Source organism: Sus scrofa, chromosome 1 (genome assembly GCF_054392235.1).
Source record: "Sus scrofa isolate SSC_HxYL_T2T_F1_AM1 chromosome 1, Sscrofa_HxYL_maternal_Yorkshire_Landrace_v2.0, whole genome shotgun sequence".
NCBI lineage: Eukaryota > Metazoa > Chordata > Mammalia > Artiodactyla > Suidae > Sus > Sus scrofa.
In genome coordinates, this window is record NC_139383.1 from 74,487,579 (window position 1) to 74,511,358 (window position 23,780).

Here is a 23,780-nt window from a genome sequence, read left to right on the forward strand (position 1 = left end):
GTAGGCTCATAAAAATTACTCTTACAAAAAAATTAGAACAATGGTACATGCTCATTTGCAGATATGTGAATTTGATATACTCCCGACCCTTGAACAACCCCGGGGTTAGGGGTACTGATCCTCCCAAGAGTTGAAAATCTGAGTATAATTTATAGTTGGCCCTTTGAATACATGGTTCCTCCATATTTGCAGTTCCATATCCACAGATTCAACCAACCATGGATCCTGTAGTACTGTACTATTTACTATTGAAAAAAATCTACAAATAAGTGGACTCATGCAGTTCAAATCCATGTTGTTCAAGGGCCAGCTATACATCCTTGCAGACTTTTATATACACAAATTTTATTTTTATTAAATATATTAGCTTCTCATTTGAGATCATTAACATGATTGTATATAGACATCATCTACATGAGAGATCATACACTGGTTAAAGCATACAGCTTTGGAACTCTGGCATTAACTAGCTATCTGACCCTAGGCAAAATGCTATGGATGAGAGCTAGATGAAGGCTCAATACAGATCCAGGGAATTTATATACTTTTCTTAGGACAAAGCCGTAAAGATAAAATTACTACACCAAAAGCTATGAATATTAAGGCTTCAAACTGTCCTCCAGAGAGGCTACTTTACTGCAAACTGAGGGGGTACATGATTTTAGCAGGTTATTATTTTGGTGGCCTACAACAATGCCTCTTGGTATCTTTCTGTATCCTCTCCCGTATCAGTATGGCCATGTGAGTACCTTTGATCAATGGTATATTAGCAAATACATGTGAATTACAATAGGACTTGTCCTCTTGGAACGACTGTTCATAAAGACATTCTCTCTTGGAACCCAGCCACCATTGTTCTAAATCTATCCGCATAGAGGAAGAGTCAGGACCTGATCAACAATCTCAGCTTATCTTCCAGATGGTAGCTAGCACCAACTTATCAGCTAGCCATATAACTGAGTCATCTTACAAATAAATCTTCCGGTCCCAATCAAGCTACTCCAGCAGCTACCATGGAGAAGAGTTAAGCTGTCCCTTCTAAGACCTGTCCAAGAAGACCAAGTAAAGCTATGATAAAGTGAATGCTAATTGTTGTTTTAAGCCATCGACTTTTGGGGGATTTTATCACATAACCAATATTTTATTACACAGAAATAGAGAACTTAATCTGACTTTGGTAGAATCATGTTAAACAAGAGACTGAGAGGATAGTATTTCACATATAAAAATGTGGTACCTAAAAAAGTGCATAGACTTTCAAAAGTTTTAAACTCTTTGTTGTTCACTTTTTTTTCCCCCTTTTTCAGCCACACCTGCAGCATATAGAAGTTCCTGGGCCACAATCAAATCTTAATGATTGTAGACTTAGCAAAATAGAAGCTTATCATAAATTTCTAACCCAATTTCTAACCCTTGGAAGCAGCAAAAAAAAAAAAAAAAAAAAAAAAAAAGAGATAAATTAATCAAGTAGACCTGGGCTCAAGCTCTCCTCTAGAACTCAACCATGTCAAGTTATTTTCCTTTTCTAAATCTGAGTTGCAGCATCTTTAAAATGAAGATATTGCAGGAGTTCCTGTCATGGCTCAGCAGTTAACAAACCCAACTAGTATCCGTGAGAACATGGGTTCGATCCCTGGCCTCGCTCAGTGGGTTAAGGATCCGGCATTGCCATGAGCTATGGTATAGGTTGCAGATGCCGCTCAGATCTCATACTGCTGTGGCTGTGGCACAGGCTGGCGGCTACAGTTCCGAATGGACCCCTAGCCTGGGAACCTCCATATGCTGAGGGTGTGGCCCTAAAAAGACAAAAAAATGAAGATACTGCCATTAAGCTCAATTAAAAAGGAACTATTATTACTTCGCACATATGATCACTTCTTGGATATTTAGTGTAGTGCAAACACTATGCCACATCTCACCTTTAATCCTCTCAAGTATCATTCTATGGCTAAAGAAACTCAAAAGAGGAGTTATGAAATTTGTTCAAGGACACATGTCTACTAACAGGCAGAAAGAGAAAGGATTCTTACCCATGTTCAAAATTCATGCTCTTAAGGAACACTATGGTTAGAGCATCTGACCCAAAACAGATGTTAAGTAAAAAAGGCTAAAAATGCTACTAAATATTTAATAAATATCTCAACAATTACTATGGGCAATGAGCTAAGTGCTCCTGAGCACCCATACATTAACATTAAAAGCATAATACGAGAAAGATCTTTTTTATGCAAATTATGAAACCTAAAAGTTTAATATATGGATTAAAATGTCCCCTGCCATATCAGTAAACAAAGGATGTTGTGGGCATCAAACCATCAGCCACCATAGCTGCCGGCCACTGTGCCCTCTGAGGGGATTCAGGATGGAGAAAAACAAGATACTGGCCCAAGATAGTTATGGTGCATATCAAAGGAATGATTTCAATGAGCCCAAACGCTTGCATCTCCCCATACACAGAAAGCACTAAATTTATTAACCTCATGTCTGTTTTTCTTTAATTAACAGTAATCTTTTGATGTTCTAATTACTTAGTTTTTGTTGCAAAACTCCTATACATTTTGGGTCCTCCCTTATCTCTTTGGAACAGTCCCTCAGGGCTATCTGAGAGGATGCCTCCTGGCTTAAGTCCTCAGCAAGTCTGCCAAATAAAACATAATTCTCAACTTTCTAGGTTGTGCATTTTTTTTTCCAGTCAACAAATATAAAAAGGTGGAAATGCTGGAATGGTGGGGTAAGGACCTTGGTAAAGCCTGACACTCCAAAAAAAATCAAAGATCAAAACATGGAGTTCCCAGAGTGGCTCAGTGGGTTAAGAACCCAATTGGTATCCATGAGATACAGGTTCAATGGCTAGCCTCACTCAGTGGGTTAAGAATCTGACATTGCCATAAGGTTCAGCGTGGGTCACAGATGCAGCTCGGATCTTGCATTGGTGCGAGTGTAGCTGGCAGCCGCAGCTCTGATTCAGCCCCTAGGTTGGGAACTTCCATATGCCACAGGTGTGACCATAAAAAGAAAAAAACAAAAACAAAAAAAGCCATGGAGTTTCCACTGTGGCAAATGGGATTGGCAGTATCTCTGGAGCGCTGGGACACAGGTTTGATTCCCAGCCCAGCACACCGGGTTAAGGATCTGGTATTGCCACAGCTGCTGTTGCAGCTGTGGCTCAGATTCAATCTCTGGCTCAAGAACTTCCTTATGACATGGGGAGGCTCAAAACAAAAAAACCATGTTAAAACAACCCTATTGCAGAGTTCCCTTAGTGGCTCAGCAAAAATGAATATGACTAGTAGCATCCATGAGGACGCAGGTTCAATCCCTGGTCTTGCTCAGTGGGTTAAGGATCTGACATTGCTGTGAGCTGTGGTGTAGGTCACAGACACAGCTTGGATCTGGCGTGGCTGTGGCTATGGCATAGGCTGGCAGCTACAGCTGGGATTCGACCCCTGGCCTGGAAACCTCCATATGTTGCGGGTGCGGCCCTAAAAGGACAAAAAAAAAAAAAAAAAAAAAAAAGGCAAAGCAAACAAACAAAAAACCTATCAGGACTCTGGAAATTGGCTGAAGACATAAATCAAAAAGCATTTATTCAGGAAAAACTATTAATGTCACATATTACACATTTGTGACTGAATATAAGGTCTTTCACAGATACAGAACAGAGATGGACATGAGAAGACCTGGCACAAAGTAAAAGCTGAAACAAACTTATAACCTGCCTATACTTTGAATTCATTCCCCAACCTATATACAAATCCACTAGCAAAAGGACATAAATAGTTCAAGGTGTTTAGGCACAACCTCTGACCAGTCAGTTACTGGCTGACCACTAAGCTGTTCTGATCCCAGAGTGACTTCCTAGGAAGCTAGGCTAAAAACAAACAACAGGAGTTCCCGTTGTGATGCAGCAGAAACGAATCCGCCTAGAAACCATGAGGTTGTGTGTTCAATCCCTGGTCTCGCTCAGGGGGTTAAGGATCCAGCGTTGCCATGAGCTGTGGTGTAGGTCACAGACACTGTGGCTGTGGTGTAGGCCAGCAGCTGTAGCTCCGATTCAACCCCGAGCCTGGGAAAACCTCCATATGTCATGGCGGCCCTGAAAAAGCAAAAACAAAACAAATCAAACAAACAGCAACAAAACAAGAAAAACTACTGCAGGCAAGTCCTTAGTAAAATAAAAATACAGGAACAGAGCTCCCCTGGGGGAAGGGGTAAGAGGTGATCTCATTCAACAGTCTCTATAATATATTATCTAAAGTGCCTGGTTTAACAAAAATTTATAAAACATGCAACAAACCAAGAAAGTGTAACCCACATGGGGGTAAAAAAAAGTCAACAGAAACTGTCTTTGAGGAGTTCAGTTGCTGGACTAAGCCTACAAGGATTTCAAAGCAGCTATCGTAAGTATGTTCAAAGAACCAAAGGAAACCATACTTTCAGAATTCCAAGTATGGTGACAATTACTCAATGAATAGAGAATCTCAACAAAAAGAGATTATAAAGAAGAACCAAACTGGAATTGAAATGTACAATAGCTGAAGTGAAAAATTCAGAAGAGGGGCTCTATGGCATATTTGAGCTGGCAGACAAAAGAATCAACAAATGTGAAGATAGATCAACAAAATTTTCCACTCTGAAGAACATTAAAAAAAAAAAAAAAAAAACCCATCTCAGAGACCTGTGAGACTCCACCATGCATACCAACACAAGTGAAATGGGAGTCTCACAATGAGACAAAGAAAGAGTAAATAATGGCTGAACACTTGAATAAAATCTCTAGTTGGCACATCCAAGAAGCTCAATGAATTCCAAGAAAGAGAAACATAAAGAGGCCTTATACATCATGATCAAAATGTTGGGCAAGCAGAAAAATTTGAAAGTAGCAGGAGAAAAATGACTTTTCATACATGCCCCCAGATAAGATTAACAACTGACCTCCCCCCCCCCATACAACGGAGACCAGGAAACAGTGGAATATTCAGAATGCTGAAAGAAAACCAACAAATTCTGAACCTAGTGTGGTAGACAGAATTCTGACATGTACCCCCCTCCCATCCCTATGCCCTGATGTACACACCTCCCCCTGAGTGTACAGAGGTCATTTCCATGATTAGGTGACATAATATGGCAAAGGTGAAGAAATTCTGCAGATAGAATCAATGTCTCTAATCATTTTGACTTTGAGTTCATCAAAAGGGACATTTTTGGGAGGGGGTTTGACTTAAACCAGGTGAGTCCCTAAAAAGAGGGCTTTAGTTCCTCTAAGATCAAAGAGACATTGTAAATAGTCTTGAAGATGAAGGCTACTATAAATTCTAAAACCTGCCAAGAAAATGAATTCTCCCAACAATTATGTGAGCCTGGAAAGAATCCCAAGCCTCAGATGAGAACAAAACCTCAGCAAACCCATGGATTGTGAGACCTGAGTAAAGAGCCCAGCAAAGCCATGCCCAGACCTCTGACTTAAAGAAACTGGTAATTTTAAGATAATTTTTACTTTATTTCTGGCTGTGCCCACAGAATGCCTAAGTTCCTGGACCAGGGATCAAACCAGAGTCACAGCAGTGAAAATGCCAGATCCTTAACCTGCTGAGTCACCAAGGAACTACTACTTCATTATTATTATTTTTTTTTTTTTGTCTTTTGTCTTTTTGTTGTTGTTGTTGTTGTTATTGCTATTTCTTGGGCCGCTCCCGCAGCACATGGAGGTTCCCAGGCTAGGGGTCGAATTGGAGCTGTAGCCACCGGCCTACGCCAGAGCCACAGCAACGCGGGATCCGAGCCGCGTCTGCAACCTACACCACAGCTCACGGCAACGCCGGATCGTTAACCCACTGAGCAAGGGGCAGGGACCGAACCCGCAACCTCATGGTTCCTAGTCGGATTCGTTAACCACTGCGCCACGACGGGAACTCCTCCTTCATTATTTTTTAATTTTTTTTTTTTAAATTGAAGTATAATTGATTCACAATGTTGTGTTAGTTTCTGGTCAACAACAAAGTGATTCAGTTATACATATATATGTTGTTTTCCATTATGGTTTATTATAGTATATTAAATATAGTTCCCTGTGCTACACAACAGGACTTTGTTGTCCATTCTACACACAATAGTTTGCATTTGCTAATCCCAAACTCCTAATCTATCCCTTCCCCACTCCTCCTTGGCAACCTTAAGTCTGTTCTCTGTGTCTCTAAATCTATTTCTGTTTCATAAATTAGTTCATTTATGTCATATTTTAGATCCCACGAGTGATATGACATTTGTCTTTCTCTTACTTCACTTAGTATGATACTCTCTAGGTCAGTCCATTCATGCTGTTGCAAATAACATTACTGCATTCTTTTTAGGGCTGAGTATTCCATGGTGTATATATACCACACCTTCTTTATCAGTTCATCTGTTGATGGACATTTAGGTTGCCTTCATGCCTTGGTTATTGTAAACAGTGCTGCTATGAACATAGGGGTGCATATATCCTTCTGCATTATATATGCCCAGAAGTGCAACTGTTGGGTCACAGGGTAACTCTATTTTTAGTTTCTTGAGGAACTTCCATACTGTTCTCCATAGTGGCTGCACCGATTTACATTTCCACCAACAGTGTATAAGGGTTCCCTTTTCTCCACACCCTCTCCAGCATTTATTTGTAGACTTTCTGGTGGTGCCATTCTGACAGTTGTGAGGTGATACCTCATTGTGGCTGTGATGTGCATCTCTCCGACAAATAGTGATGGTGAGTATCTTTTCATGTGCCTATTGGCCAACTGCATTTCTTCATTGGAGAAATGTCTATTGCTGCCCATTTTCTGACTGGGTTGTTTTTTTGTTATTGAGTTGTATGAGCTGCGAGTGTATTTTGGAAATAAAGCCCTTGTCAGTCACAATGTTTGCAAATATTTCCTCCCATTCTCTAGGTTATCTTTGTTTATAGTATCCTTTATTGTTCAAAAGCTTGTAAGTCTGATTAGGTCCCATTTGTTCATTTTCCTTTTCCTTTTTTTTTTTTTTTTTTTTGCCTTTTTAGGGCCCCACTTGTGGCATATGGAAGTTCCCAGGCTAAGGGACGAATCAGAGCTATAGCTGCTGGCCTACACCACTGCTACGGCAATGCAGGATCCTTAATCCACTAAGCAAGGCCAGGGATCGAACCTGTGTCCTTATGGATGCTAGTCAGATTCGTTAACTGCTGAGCCATGACGGGAGCTCCAGTTTTTCCTTTTACTTCTATTGCTTTGGGAGACTGACCTAAGAAAACATTTGTATGGTATATGTCAGAGAACGTCTTGCCTGTGCTCTTTTCTAGGAGTTTTATGGTGTCATATCTTATGTTTAGTTTGTCTTTAAGCCATTTTGAGCTTATTTTTGTGTATGGTGTGTTCTAACTTCATTGATTTACATGTGGCTGTCCATCTTCCCCAGTATCGCTTGCTGAAGAGACTCTATTTTTTCCATTGTGTACTCCTTTTTTTGTTTAATTTTTAGGGCCGCACTCTCAGCATATGGAGATTCCCAGGCTAAGGGTTGAATGAGAAATACGGCTGCTGCCCTACACCAGAGCCACAGCAATGCAGGATCCGAGCCACATCTGCAGCCCACTGAGCAACATTCTTAACCCACTGAGCAAGGCCAGGCATTGAACCTGCAACCTCATGGTTCCTAGTCGGATTTGTTTGCGCTGCACCACGACAGAACTCCTCCATTGTGTATTCTTGCCTCCTTTGTGTTTATTTCTGAGCTATTTGTTTCATTTATCTATATGTCTGTTTTTGTGTCAATACCACTCTGTTCTGATTACTGTAGCTTTGTAGTACTGAAGTCTGGAAAGGCTATGCCTCCAGCTTTGTTCTTTTTCCTCAGGATCACTGTGGCAACTCTAGGTCTTTTATGGTTTCATACAAATTTTTGCATTATTCTAATTCTGTGAAAAATGTCATGGGTAATTTGATAGGGATAACATTAAATCTGCAGTTTGCTTTGAGTAGTATGGCCATTATAAAAATATTAATGCTTTCAGGAAGTTCCTATTGTGGCTTAAGGGTAATGAGCCCGACTATTATCCATCAGGACTTGGTTTCAATCCCTGGCCTTGCTCAGTTGATTAAGGATCTGGCAGTGCAGTGAACTGTGATGTAAGTTGCAGACACAGCTCAGATTCAGTGTTGCTGTTGTTGTTGCTGTGGCTGTGGCGTAGGTTGGCAGCTACAGCTCTGATTTGACCCCTAGCCAGGGAACTTCCATATGCCATGGGTGCAGTCCTAAAAAGCAAAAAAACAAAAACTTCCAATCCAAGAGCATGGGCTGTCTTTCCATTTCTTTGAATCATCTTCAATTTCCTGTTAATGTTTTATAGTTCTAGCATGTAAGTCTTTCACCTCCTTGGTAGGTTTATTCCTAAGTTTTTTTTTTTTTTTTTTTGATGTGATTTTCAAAGAAACTATTCTTTTATTTACCCTTTTTGATATTTGTCAGTGTAAAGAAATGCAACCAACTTCTGTATGTTAATCTTGTATCCTGCTACCTTGCTGAATTCATTTAGCAGTTCTAGTACTTTTTATATGGAGTCTTCATGGTTTTCTATACAGTATCATGTCATCTGCGTATAATGACAATTTTACGTCGTCCCTTCCCATGTGGATAACTTTGATTTCTTTTTCTTCTCTGATTGCTTTGGCTAAAATTTCCAAAACTGTGTTGAACAAAAGTGGTGAGAGTGGGCATGCTTATCTTTTCCTGGTCTTAGAGGAAACACTTTCAGCTTTTCACCATTAAGTATGTTAGCCTCATGATACATGGCCTTTACTACATTAAGGTATGCTTCCTCTGTGTCCACTTTCTGTAGAGTTTTTATCAAAAATGGATGCTGAGTTTTATCAATAGCTTTTTCTGCATCTATTAAGGTGATTATAAAGTTTTCATTTTTCAATTTGTTGATGTGGTTTATCACACTGATTTGCAGATATTGAAAACTCCTTGCATCCCTGGGATAAATCCCACTTGATCATGGTGTATTATCCTTTTAATGTATTGTTGGATTTTGTTTGCTAATATTTTGTTGAGAATTTTTGTCTCTATGTTCATCGTTGATATTGGCTTGTATTTTCTTTTTTGTGGTATTTTTGTCTGCTTTTGGTATCAGGGTGATGGTGGCCTCCTGGAATGGAATGAGTTCTGAAAAAACTGCCATGTTTAAAATAATACATTCTAGGAGTTCCTGCTGTGGGTGAGTGGGTTAAAGACCTGACTTGTCTCCATGAGGATGCAGGTTCGATCCCTGGCCTTGCTCAGTGGGTTAAGGGTCCAGCACTGCTGCAAGCTTCGGCATAGGTCACAGTGGCAACTCATATCCGGTGTTGCCATGGCTGTGGCATGAGCCACAGTTACAGCTTGGATTCAACCCTTGGCCTAGGAACTTCCATATGCCATAGGTGTGGCCATAAAAAGAAAAAATATATACATTCTATAAGAATATAAGTAATGCATTCTTAAGAGTTCTGATCTTTCCTTAAGCATACACCAATGATGAAAACCTTGGAGGTTGGAGGTAGAGCTCAGTGGCAGAGCATTTGGCTGCAAAGAGCTTGTGTGGAAAATGCAGACCTGGTTATTCACGTTAGAAAACTAATCATTTACTGAAATCAGCACTTCTCTTTTTTGACAGTGAAATAGAAATCTGGAGTTGATTCTCAGATAAAAATAGTAGCAGCTAATGTTAAATAAACAGGATAGTATTTAAGCTCCATGACACACATTATTTAATTCTCGTGTAACTCTCAGAAAGATCTTAGGATGGACAAAAGGTTCGGGGAGGTTAACTGCTCAAGGGCACTCAATTAGCAGATAGAGCAAAACTGGAATATGAATTCACATCTACAATTTCCAGTGTTCTTAGACTACATTCTTACACTTAATGTTTAAGAGCAAAAAACTAGTGGAGGCTTTGTGGAGTGTTAGTCCATGGTACATAAGGACTCAAGGACAGTTTTGCTCCTCTGCCACAACCTTCTCTGCCCCCCAATAAGTATAATACTCAAAGTCTGCCTCCAGTTCGTCTCTATCATCACTGGGTAGGGAAAGACTGTCCCAGATATTTAGATCAACTGAGAGAGAAGTCAAGTTTCCTTGAGAGGAAAACTTAAAACACGATGACAGACCTATCAGTCAAAACCCAAAAAGAAAATGGGTCAGGTCTTCTGTTGACAGGGTAAGAGTAGGGAGCCCTGTACGTGGACTTATGGAGAGCAAAAGAAACAAAATGTAATGTCAGGGCAAGTGTATGAAGTAACAGTAGTAATAACAGCAACTATGAATTAGAAGAACACAATGTCCCTACAGATTTCTAGCACAGAATACAGAATTTCTAGCAATACTGACATCAAAAACTGCCAAAATGTCTCAAACCACATGATACTCAATTTCCTAATAAAATGATCCTACCAAGAAAATAAGTCTCTAACCTTTGATTGAATTAAGAAATTTTCTCTATCTTAATCAGTAAAGAATGGGGTGTGTGGAGTCAGTGCATACCTGCAATTTGACACAGGGTTAACGCTGACCAGACTGTGAGTAACCACTGAGCAGAAACACAGTGAGATAGGGCAAAAAGGTAACACAAAACCAAACCAAACTCAGAAGAAAAACCTCCACGTGCTTCCATCCCTTCGTATATGAGCTGTCCTGAATATCTGAGTCAACTGAAGTCAAGTCTAACAGGTCAATCTCTATTCTAGAGGAACTGGTAGTTTGAGACCAAAACTTTAAATAGCCCGATACAGCTAATGGCTACAATAACGTATTAGAGCAGTTTTAGACAAAGAATATCAAAAGTTCTAGAGAAAAGCAAATTAAAGAACATATTCTTTTTTTTTGTTTTTTTGGTCTTTTTAGGGCCACACCCACAGCACATCAAGGTTCCCAGGCTAGGGGTCTAATCGGAGCTGTAGCTGGCGGCCTATGCCATAATCACAGCAACGCGGGATCTGAGCCACATCTGTGACCTATGCCACAGCTCACAGCAACACCAGATCCTTAACCCACTGAGCACGGCCAAGGATCAAACCCGAAACCTCATGGTTCCTAGTCAGATTCCTTAACCACTGAGCTACAACGGGAACTCCAGAACATATTCTTTTTAAATAACCCACTGAACTATATCATAACTGATGGCCTACTTCAACCTATAAGGCTTTTATTAATTTTATGAAAGTCTGATCAGATTCTATATAACTGTAATCCTTTTTTTCCGTGCTCCCTTAGCTTTGACATTCTTGAACTTTCTTTATTAAGAAGCTCTGGATACCATACATCATTTTTATATGCCTCATACTATTTTTTTTTTCCTTTTTACAGCCATACCTGTGGCATATAGAAGTTCCCAGGCTGGGGTCAAATTGGAACTGCAGCTGTAGCCCATGCCACGGCCACAGCAACACCAGATCTGAGCTGCATCTGTGACCTACGCCACAGTCTGCAGCATGCTAGATCCTTAACCCACTGAAGGAGGCCAGGGATGGAATCCGCATCCTCACAGAGAACGCTGGGTTTTTAACCTGCTGAGAGCCACAATGGAAACTCCCATATCCTTTCTTAAGTTAGATTTTTAAAATATATTCTGTCCCAAATGGATGTGGGTGTTTTTAAAAGAAGACTGCTTTTGCTCATTTTAAATGGCTTTGCCAAGTTAAGGTGCAGGTTTCTTCTCAAAATAGAAATAAAAGAATCATGTGACATCAGAAGAAATTGTGTAGTTATACATTCACTGCTTAAATTTATTTTAGTCTTTGAAATACTTACATTTATTTTAAACTTTGAGACCGAGAATCACAAGTTGCAAAAGTCAAAGTGCTCTTCTCCTAAGGTGTGCAGTGAATGGAAGATAACCATTGCTTTAAGACTTTATTTGGAATTATGCAGGGTCAAAAGCCTTACAATAAATTATGAAATATTTTCTAAGTTAAATTTTAATCAAGACTGTGATCATCTATATGGGAAAAAATTTGAAAAAGAACAGATGTGCGTATAACTGAATTACTTTGTTGTACAATGTTTACAACATTGTAAATCAACTATACTTCAGTAAAACCTTAAAAATGAAAAAAATTTAATCAAGATAACTTAAAGTATTCATTACCGGAGTTCCCGTCGTGGCGCAGTGGTTAACGAATCCGACTAGGAACCATGAGGTTGCGGGTTCGGTCCCTGCCCTTGCTCAGTGGGTTAAGGATCCGGCGTTGCCGTGAGCTGTGGTGTAGGTTGCAGACGCGGCTCGGATCCCACGTTGCTGTGGCTCTGGCGTAGGCCGGTGGCTACAGCTCCAATTCAACCCCTAGCCTGGGAACCTCCATATGCCGCGGGAGCGGCCCAAGAAATAGCAACAACAACAACAACAAAAGACAAAAGACCAAAAAAAAAAAAAAAAAAGTATTCATTATCTAGAACTCATAATCTTATACCCGTCTGTCTCAAAAGTTAGCCCTCTCTCATTAAAGGCACTAGATCACAACAGCAAGGGTAAACAAGTGTATCCAGAGACTATGTGGGTCTCTGCCTTATACTCAATCATTTAGCATTGTTAATCTTGACATATACTTGGGTAGCCAAAGTGACAGTCTTTTAGTAATTCTCTCTGTGGTTTGGAAAAATAATCCTCTATAGGCTATTAACTAAGAAACACAGTCAACTTTTTCCATGAGAAAAAGTATTTTTCTAAGCCTTTGGTGAAACAGCTTGGCAGACTATAAGACAAGAGATAATGAGCACCAATGGTGCTAGATTCTGATGGTGGAAAAAAAAGATAAGGCTGAGGTTCAGAGTCATGCTGAGCCCTAGTCCCCATAGATTCTCGTTTTCTTAGAGTGAATCTAAGGTGTCTCTTCCTGTTGGAAATGACCTTATGACAGGGGCATGTCATTCTTCCTAGTTTTGCTATTGCTACTGTAACAAAGTATCACAAACTTAGTAGCTTAAAACAACACAAATTTATTATCTTGTGGCTTTGGAGGTCCTAAGTCCAAAATAAGTCACAATGAACTAAATCGAGCTGTCACTACGGCTGCAATCCTTCTGGAGATCTAGAGAATTAGTTTCCTATCTTATCTGGCTTCTAGAAGCTGCTTGCATTCTTCAGCTCAAGGTTCTTTCTTTCGTCTTCAAAGTCAGCAATTAGATCACTCCAATCTTTTTTTCCATTGTCATATCTTCTTTTGCAAATGACTCTCCTGCCTGTTTTGCTTATAAGCACCCTTGTGATTATACTAAACCCACCCAGATAATTCAGGACAATCTCATCTCAAGATCCTTAATTTAATCATATCTCCAAAGTTAAAATATGTAAGCTGTCATATTCCGAGATTCTAGTTATTAGGAAGTAGAAATCTTTGGAGAGTTCTCATCCTGCCTACCACAGTCACCGAAGCCACAGGTGCCACCACCAACTATGGCATTTGGAGATTCCTAACGAGTAAGCTGTGGTAGATAAATGTTATCACAAATTCTTCAAAACTCCTTCCATCTGTGAGGATGAGTCTATTTCCCCACATCCTGAATCTAGACTAGTCTTATGACTTGCTTTGACCTACAGAATGTGATACAAGTGACAAGCAAGTTTCAAAGCCTAAAACTCAAGAAGTTTTAACAACTTCTATCTTCATTCTCTTGGAATGCTATTCTAAGATTGCTATCTAAGGAAGCCAGGCTAGCCTATTGGCGAATAAGAGGTCATGTGGATGAGTATGAGGGACCCCAGAGGATGGCCAGACATGCTATCAAATGTCAGACATGCTAACTCTCCAGCTCAAAACAGCTACATAGATGAGCAAAGGCAAAAACCAGCAGAGGAAACTGCCTAGCCAACCCACAAAGTGGTGGGAAATAAATCACTCTTTCATGTCATTAAGTTTTGGGGTGGTTTATGTATGGCTGATACAATATTAACTGATGGGAAAACCAGTCTATACTGTGTCTGTCTGTCTGTCTGCCTGGATGAGCTTTTGACAAAGGAATAAAGGAAGGTCAGTAGGGTTAAATTAGGGTTAAGTTTAGGAGGAGAACAGCAAGTACGGCTTTATCACAAAGCATGATCAGGCTGAAATAGGAAACGACTACTGTTTTTTTTTGGGGGGGGGGGTGTCTTTTTAGGGCTGCACCAGAAACATACGGAGGATTCCATGCTAGGGGTCGAGGATCCCACTGGCCCACGCCACAGCCACAACAACTGAGGATCCCAGCCGAATCTTCAACCTACACCATAGCTCATGACAACCCTGGATCCTTAACCCACTGAGCAAGGCCAGGGATCAAACCTGTGTCCTCATGTATGCTAGCCAAGTTTGTTAACCAGTGAGCCACGATGGGAACTCCAGGAAATGACTACTGTTAGGTAAGAATGATCCTTGTTTATTTCTATGATCTGTTCTAACTGGAAATAAGAGCCATTATAGTTTTTAAGAAAAGGCAGTCAGAGGAGTTCCCATCATGGCTCAGTGGTTAAGGAATCCGACTAGAAACCATGAGGTTACGGTTCCATCCCTGGCCTCGCTCAATGGGTTAGGGATCCGGCATTGCCGTGAGTGGCTCGGATCCCATGTTGCTATGGCCCTAGTGTAGGCCAGCAGCTGTAGCTCCGATCAGACCCCTAGCCTGGGAACCTCCATATGCTGTGGGTGCAGCCCTAGAAAAGACAAAAAAAAAAAAAAAAAAAAAAGAAGAGGCAGATATCTAAAACTTTATCAAAGAAAATAGAAAAAGTGCCTATCATACCACCTGAGACATAGCAACTGTTTAAAAGATACTTGAAACAAACTATATAGAGGTAGAGAAAGATGTTTGAGCCAGACAGTAACATGAGGTCTCAAGGTATAAAGTGGTCAGATTCCAGTGTTAATATCGTGTGACTCTGGCAGGTTACTGACATCAGATGTTAGCAGTGAAGGACAGAAAAGACAGGTGCTCTCACTGCCCAGAACACTACTGGCCCATTCTGCCCTTATGCAGGCGTGGCTTCCTACTGCATACTTAGGACTATTTTCACTAAGTAGTAGCATTAAATTAACCTGAACTGAATTAGACTGAACTGAATTGAATCGACCTATCTCCCTACCTCCAGTTTTTAAGCATCTTGCATTTAAGGGCACAGCATGTTATTCTCAGCTCTTAGCCAAGCATTAGCACGGTGGCACATAGTAGGAGGTTCATAAATGTTCATTTATTGGACAGTTTTAGGGAAAACTGATCAAAGAAAATATCTAGTCCTGTTTCAGGTTAGTGTGAGCTTGCTAAATGTAGCAACCATGTGTTATTAAACTCAGCATTCCAAGCACTCAGTAAAACAACTGGCCCACAGGAGCTAAAGTGTTAAGTAAAATCTAAAAAGAAATTTTGTTAGAAGAAAAAAACTGAGGAGTTCCGGTTGTGGCTCAGTGGCTAATGAATCCAACCAGGAACCATGAGGTTGCAGGTTCAATCTCTGGCCTTGCTCAGTGGGTTAAGGATCTGGCGTTGCCGTGAGCCGTGATGTACAGACGTGGCTCGGATCCTGCGTTGCTATGGCTGTGGCGTAGGCCTGGAGCTGTAGCTCCGATTTGACCCCTGGCCTGGGAACCTCCACAGGGTGCAGCCCTAAAAAAAAGCAAAAAATTGATTAGAAATCTAGATAGAACAAAACTGGGCAAATATATACATTACAGATAAGAATCATATCCTAATACCTAAACAAAAAGCTCTATGATTTATTTCAACTTACCTTTTAAACTAAGATAAAAACTATCAATTTACTATACTGTTCCATTTTAAGAGCTAGTATTACAGTTTCCCAACTTTCAACTTAACTCCTTTCTACAACTCAGACATCAAACTTAGCCACATCAATAGTACAACCCAAAAACATCAATTTAATTATTTGATAATGGCATATTGCCATAATACATAGAGGGTTACCACGTAAGAACACAAAACATTAGATGATAATATGGCATAAAGAATTAATTATGGAAGTTCCTGTCGTGGCTGGGTAGAAACGAATCCGACTACTATCCATGAGGATGCGGGTTCGATCCCTGGCCTCACTGAGCAGGTAGGGGATCTGGCACTGCCATGAGACATGGCTCGGATCCTGTGTTCCTATCGCTGTGGCTATGGAGTAGGCCTGTAGCTGTAACTCCAATTCAGCCCCTAGCCTGGGAACTTCCATAACCTGAAGGCAGCCCTAAATAGCAAAGGAAAAAAAAAAAAAAAAGGTAAGAAAAAATTTATCTGAACTGGAAATATGTAAACCCCAATCCTGGCTAGATTACAATTTTGTCAGGCATCTTCGGTTTTGCTACTGGTTTACTGACTTAATCTAAATCATCCTGGACCAGCTGCCTAAGAGTTTTATCAGCATCAACTTTCCTAAAAAGTTATTCAAAGGAGTTTATAAAAGGCTTCAAAAGAGAAAATTAGTTTTATAAGCTTAAAATACTTGTAGTTGGCCTTAAATATGAACAGTAGATATAATCAAATAATTTACAAAGTTAGATTGTGTTTTTGTAAAAACTGGACCTTTAAAAGGAAGGAATGGCATTTAATATTTCATTCAGCACCCAAGAATAGGGTTATGTTTTAAGATCCTATTGATATTTAACAAATGTCTAAGAAAAAGACCTAACTAGCAGTGTTTTATTTAACTACCTTTTCCTTCATCATTTACTATTGGCATCCTACTTGAATGTGTTTTTCATACATAGCCCCATATTTTGAAAGTAGGATTCTCTAAGTGCTTTTGATTTCCATTACTTCAATGCTACATACAATTTAGACCAGGGATTGGCAAATTTTTTCTCAAATGGCAAGAGAGTAAACATTTTAGACTGCTAAATCTACTCAACTCTGCCCTTTCAGTACAAAAGTGATCATAAATAATATGTGAACAAAACATAAAAAGGTGTGCTGTGTTCCAAATTAAGACATTACAAAAAACAAGGAAGCCCACAGCTCGCTGATCCCTGCTCTAGAGCCATCCGTGTCTTAAAAATGTTCTCAGTTATATAACATGGGGGAAATCTTTGGACATAAATTTAAACAAAGATCTGGTGAAATATAAAAGAATGCCTAGACAACAAGATTTTTATCTGCTTCTGTTTCCACTTGAAGATGATCAACAATGTCATGGCAAGAGGGGAGGTAACAGAGAACTAGACACAAGGAAGGGAGCTTTGAGGTTCCTTTGCTCTTCTGCATGGATTAGAATTCCCAAACTCACTGCAGAACAAAGAAGCTCATCCCACAAGGACAGTAATGGGGGAAAAAACAGAAAGCAAACAAGCCATAGGGTGCAGGTGTGGAAACAATTTTAGGAAAGCCAAGCAAACAGAGATGCTATATCCCTGATAAAATCAAAGTCTAGAGAGCTAAGAATTAGAAAATGACCATTCCAATATTGTTAGACACAAAAAGTAGTTTTATAAAAATTATTTCAAGTCTTCCTATGATTCTCTGGTAAAAGACACTGATTTCACTTATTTGAGTGTCTCAAACACTGTAGTCCATCATTCAATGTCATCAGCTAAAATGCTGGCCCCAAGTTAAAACTGCCTAGATAGTTTTAAATAGCCACTGAGGAGTTCCCAGCGTGGCACAGTGGTTAACGAACCTGACTAGGAACCATGAGGTTGTGGGTTCGATCCCTGGCCTTGCTCAGTGGGCTGATGATCCAGCGTTGCTGTGAGCTGTGGTGTAGGTTGCAGACGCAGCTCTGATCTGGTGTTGCTGTGCCTGTGGCATAGGCTGGCGGCTAAAGCTCCAATTAGACCCCTAGCCTGGGAACCTCCATATGCCACAGGAGTGGCCCTAGAAAAGACAAAATAAATAAATAAATAAATAGCCACTGAAGGCAAAACAAACAAACAAAAAATGTTATTAATCATCTATTTTCTGTACCTCTAACCCAACCTCATCCTCAGGATACCTCCATCAAACATGCCATGTCCTCACGCTCACCTCCTTTCTCTACTCACCAAAATCAATTCTCGGGAAGGAATCAAAACTAATTCACATTTAAGAATGTCAAAACTAACAAGCAGCTCAACTTGCTTATAAATCAAGTGAATTTTCTATCAACTTTGAAATTTCAGGCATCAGTAATCAAAGGAAAGAATTAAGAGACAAGATCAGAATGTTGCTAGAGCCACACCCTAGAAGGGCGGATCTCAATCACTTTTTTGCCACTGGCAAAGCAGAGAACACAGTGTTTGTTCCTCCTGTCCTCATAAACTCGTTTTTTTGAAGTCTGTGTGAGAACAGTCCAAAGTGTACCTTAATTGATACAAGCTTTCTGGCAAATTACAGAATATTCACATTTTACTACCCTATCCAATATCCTGGGTTCTAAGTTAAATCTTTAGAACTTTGGCTGAAAGCTTTAAGTCAATTAACTAAGGACCAAAAAAAAAAAAAAAAAAAAATTGCTGACTCTGCTTATGTGATAGCAGCATAATATGGTACAAACATAAAAGTATTTAAAAATAACCATTCAACATTTTTTTTTTTAGTAAGCATGATTGTGAAGGTGAGGAGACTAAAAAATCTGATGGAATTACCAAAATAGCTAAAAATTAAGCACTTATAGACTTTCCACTTTAAAAGGAGAGAGTGGCACTATTAATAAAATACAAAGATTTCTTTCTTAAGTGGATACATATTTTTTCTTTATTTCTAGCTTACTTTCATGGTTATTACACAGGGATTACAGACAGAGATGAGGAAAGACAGAGGCAAAAAGATCTGGCTTAGCTGAATACAGTCAATGCCTTCCCTTCTTCCCCCAAAGCTAAGCTGTTGGCATGCCCTCAGCTAGTATCTAAATTGTCTCCCCTCTAAAAATAGTTTTCATCTTTGGCAAATATCACTGATTTTCCTCTGCTGTAAGGATCTGATTCTCTCCCCCCTCCTGAATTTGCCTCTAAATATCCCATCAATTACAGCAGAAATTGGCACAACATTGTAAATCAACTACACTTTAATTAAAAAAAATTTTTTTAATCCCATCAAGGCTACCAACCACTGTCTCTTCAGGTATTTTTTTCACACTTCTCTGTAGCCTGTCTTTTCTCAGAGACAGAGAGTATGGTGCCACCAAGGATAATCCTTGCTACACATCATTAAAGTGCTCTTGCTAGGGTGCTTTTTAAATGACCATTTCCTAAATCCCACCTCAACCCATTTAAAAGAGAATCTCAGAGTTCCCCATTGTGGCTCAGTGGCTAATGAATCCAACTAGGAACCATGAGGTTTGGGGTTCGATCCCTGACCTTGCTCAGTGGGTTAAGGATCTGGCACTGCCATGAGCTGTGGTGTAGGTTGCAGACACAGCTTGGATCCCATGTTGCTGTGGCTCTGGCATAGGCCAGTGGCTACAGCTCTGTTTGGACCCCTAGCCTGGGAACCTCCATATGCCGTGAGTGTGGCCCTAGAAAAGCCATAAAAACAAAGACAGAGAATCTCAAGGGGTTTTTTTTCTTTGCCTTTTTTTTTTTTTTGCTCTGAATATAGTGATAAATTCCTTCACTTTTCAGCCTTAACATAACAGGAAAAAAAGCTTGCCTTTTATAAGCATTTCTAGCTGATCAACAACACAGTTTTCTTCTTCGGGTCATCTCATCATAGCACAGAATTTAACAGTAAGCTCTTTTCAGCTGTTTGTTTTTCCTGGGTGCATCTTATCTACTGTGGATTACTAAAGAGTCAAATCTTAGGTCTCAAGGCTGCCAACACTGGGATTTCCTTCTAAAGGTTCAGGCACTTAAGGGTGCCCCCCACACTAGGCTGTAGATAACAAAGGTTTTAACGCATTGTTTTAAATTAAATGAACTGCAGGAGTTCCCGTTGTGGTGCGATGGTTAGCGAATCCAACTAGGAGCCATGAGGTTGTGGGTTCGATCCCTGGCCTTGCTCAGTGGGTTAAGGATCCGGGGTTGCCATGAGCTGTGGTGTAGGTTGCAGACACAGCTCAGATCCCGTGTTGCTGTGGCTCTGGTGTAGGCCGGCGTCTACAGCTCCTATAAGACCCCTAGCCTGGGAACCTCCATACGCTGCGGGAAGCAGCCCTAGAAAAGGCAAAAAGACAAAAAAATTAAAAAAAAATTTTTTTTTTAATCAATTAAATGAACTTGCAGCTGTGAATCAACTCTGACCCAGGACCGGAATACTTCAAATCTAACCCTGGCTCTGGCACTAGTTAGATAATTTAAGTGAGAGACAACTTTCTGTGCCTTGGTTCCCTCATCTGTCAAAATGAATACTACAGAACAGAGTCCCTTAACACAATGTAACAGGGCTACTTTTTAATTGCCATTGCCTTCCTCCCCTCAGCTTAAGGGATGGGTTAGGTAAGAAGACTCTTCAAATCTAGCAATACGCTTTTCCTTGATAGAGATCCTGGAGGTCAGCCATAGCTGGCAGCCAAGATGTTTATCATCTTATGGCCAGTTGATAAAACTACATAGATTCAGCAGATGTCCTTTGGCTCCAAATGCCTTGATTCTCTAAAATACTATTTTGGGCCTTTAATAACTCATCCTTATAAATTCTGAAAAACAAGTTAAAAACTGTTTTTTTCTTATCAAAGCTGCACCTGCAGTATATGGAAGGTCCCATCCTAGGGGCCAATACGAGCTACAGCTGCCCACCTACACCACAGCCATTGAAACATCAGATCCAAGCCTCATCTGCAACCTACATCGAAGCTTGCGCAAAGCCGGTTCCTTTGATCAAGGACAGGTATCGAACCTGCAACCTCAGGGACACTATGTGGGGTTCTTAACCCACTGAGCCACAATGGGAACTCCAAAAAATTTATTTATTTCTCAGTTTCTGATCAGAATGTTAACAACTATGGAGTTCCTGTCATGGCTCAGCTGAAACGAATCTGACTAGGATCCATGTGTTCACAGGTTTGATCCCTGGCCTCCCTCAGTGGGTTAAGAATCCGGCGTTGTTGTGAGCTGTGGTGCAGGTCACAGACTCAGCTTGGTTTTGGCGTGGCTGTGGCCTTGGCGTATGCTGGCAGCTGTAGCTCCAATTCCACCTAGCCTGGGAACTTCTATATGCCACGGGTGCAGCCCTTAAAAAAAAAAAAAAGAAAGAAAGAAAAGAAAAAAAAAAAAAAAGAGGTAACTTTAGAGTGCTTATTAAGTACCAATCACTGCGCTAAAGAGATTTATGTGCATTATGTCATTTAGTCCTATGAGGTAGGTACAGTCATCCCTCGGTATCTGCAGGGGGATTTGGTTCCAGGACACACACCCCCATATTAAAATCTGCAGATGCTCAAGTCCCTTATATAAAATGGTTTAGCATTTGCATATAACCTACGCACATCCTTCCTTATATTTTAAATCATCTCTAGGTTACTTATAATACACAATATACAATGTAAATGTTACATATAAATAGTTGCTGGTGTGCAGCGAATTCAAGTTTTGCTTTTTGGAACTTTCTGGAATTTTATTTTGACCATTTTAGACCTGTGGTCGGTTGAATCCTCTTATGAGGAACCAGCAGACACAGAGGACTAACTGTACTATTTTACATACCTATTTTACAGAGGGGAAGTGGAACTTAGATTTTGTACCTTACTCTGCTAAAAAATGAAAAACCTATTCTTAGAGCTCAAGAAAGATCCTTAACTTCATTCCTGTTCATAGCAATTGTCTCTAGGTACAACAGAACTCAAAATTTCCAGAAAATTGAAGTTACATTACAGCATAAACTTCATAAACAATGAATTTCCCCTTTGGCCTTCTTTTTAATATGCCAAAATAATTGTAGACCCTGAGCTTTCCAAAACCTTTAATCATTTATGGTGCTCTCTGCTATACCTACCCATTAGAACAATTTTAAAAAACATTAACACTGTACCAATTATTTTCAAAAGCCCAGAGATACTAATCAAGTGATCCTAATAGTCTTAAATACTACCCTTAAACCAAAAGATAAATGGAGATTGGGAAACTTCCATTCTAAAGTGCTACCATTCAGATAAAATTACTCTGTGAATTAGGGTAATTTCAATCAGATCCTACAAAGTGGAACACTTTTCTCAAGACTAGAATTAGAAAGTAACCGTAGATAGTTTAAGGGCCCAAACTTTGGAACATAAAAGGGTTTGCCACATGTCAAATTCAACAGCAAAAGGCTGGCAGTAGGAGCTAGGGAGAGCAGGAACAGTTTAGAAAATGACTTACCTATTCATCTCACTTGCAATTCTACCTTAATTACTCTCAAAAATCACATACCGATAAAATAAGTCCTATTTGGTGTCCTGTGTTTTAAGACAACAAATTACATCCTTAGGAGAAACCCAATGGCATTTCGTAAACCTTAGGAACTCAATTACATTTTCTCAGAGAGCACATGCACTTAGGACTTAATAGTCATTAACATACAACAAATTGGTGTATATATAATTTAACAAACCAGTGTAGGTGTATACTTTATTAATTCCATTGCTCACTCATCACTTTTGAAAAGGATTATTTTCTTCAAAATACAAAAGATCACACTATGAACACAATTTATTTTTAAGTGTCACATCAGCTATTTGGTAATAAAATATCAGACGAATTTTTTAAAAGAATTAAGTTATCACACTAGAGTCCATTTAACATAATGCATCCAGCAAGATAAACACAAAGTTATAGATGGAGGAAGTATAGACAGGAGATTCCACTTCAGCTGGTGACAGGAAGTACTAGCTTTGGAAGTTTAGAAACAGGAATACCAAGTTCTATTTTAGCACAAGAAATAAAGGAAAAGATGCTGTGAATAAGGGTAAAAGAGGAAGTTCTTTTTAAAAGTGAACAATATGCCATAATATCTAAGACAATCCAAAGCCATTCCAAGTTTTTTTAAAAAGTGCCTCACTTTTTCATTAGGTTTACATGATAATGTACTTCCCTATATGCAGTTTTGCTATAACAGACTGTGGCTTACAGTTTACACATTTAGTAGGGAGACAAGGATGGTTTCGAACATTAACTTGCTAGTTTGATATCTTAAAGTTTGATGATTACTACATTTTTAAAACAATACTACATGATAAGTAAATCATTTTTAAAGTGTGTAGGTTTCACGGCAGTGAATAAACTGAACGCTACTAAACTGTACAGTTAAAAATGGTTAAGATGGTAAATTTTGTGTATATTTTACCCCACAAAAAAATTTCAAGTTAGAGGAACCACTCCACTTAAATGTTAATAGTAACTTGTTATGTATATTGTGATTGCTCTAAAGCCAAATTCTTATGCTTAATTTTTAATAATTTGTTGTTCATTAACAGCTGGATTCGTTTTATGTAACCAATTTTTAAAGATACTTCCATACATGAGTAACTTCTTTAATCCTGAACTGTAGACTGAAAGTGAAGCAATATTCTCAATTACCATCTTTCAAATCATCTGAATTACTTACTGCCAACAAATTTTAATTATGAAATTATGAATGTGTTTCTACTTCAACTGATTCCTTCATTCAGTGAAGTGCAAATCTCTAAATTAAGAGAGCAAGATCCCTCAACGAACAAGCTTTTCTTAAAGCAGTTGTAGTTTTGTGAGGAAGGCAACATTCCCCACTTCTCACCCTTTAACAGACAGTGACCCAGAAAGCTAGGGCCGATCATTTCCAATTGCAGTTCTCGCCCGGCTCAGCCCTACCACATTTGTCAGAGGCTTTTGTAAACTCCCCTGAGGTTCTGTTCAGGGAAGCGTACAAACGAGGTGAGTCTGGTAGCTCGGGAAGGGCCTCAAGCA

At 39.6% G+C, this 23,780-nt stretch overlaps 1 protein-coding gene across 2 annotated transcripts in view; it reads right to left on the reverse strand.

Moving 5' to 3' along the window:
• Positions 1-23,780, reverse strand: part of SNX3 (sorting nexin 3) — a 42,711-nt gene that overhangs the window by 18,205 nt on the left and 726 nt on the right. The gene's annotated exons all lie outside the window — the stretch shown is intronic.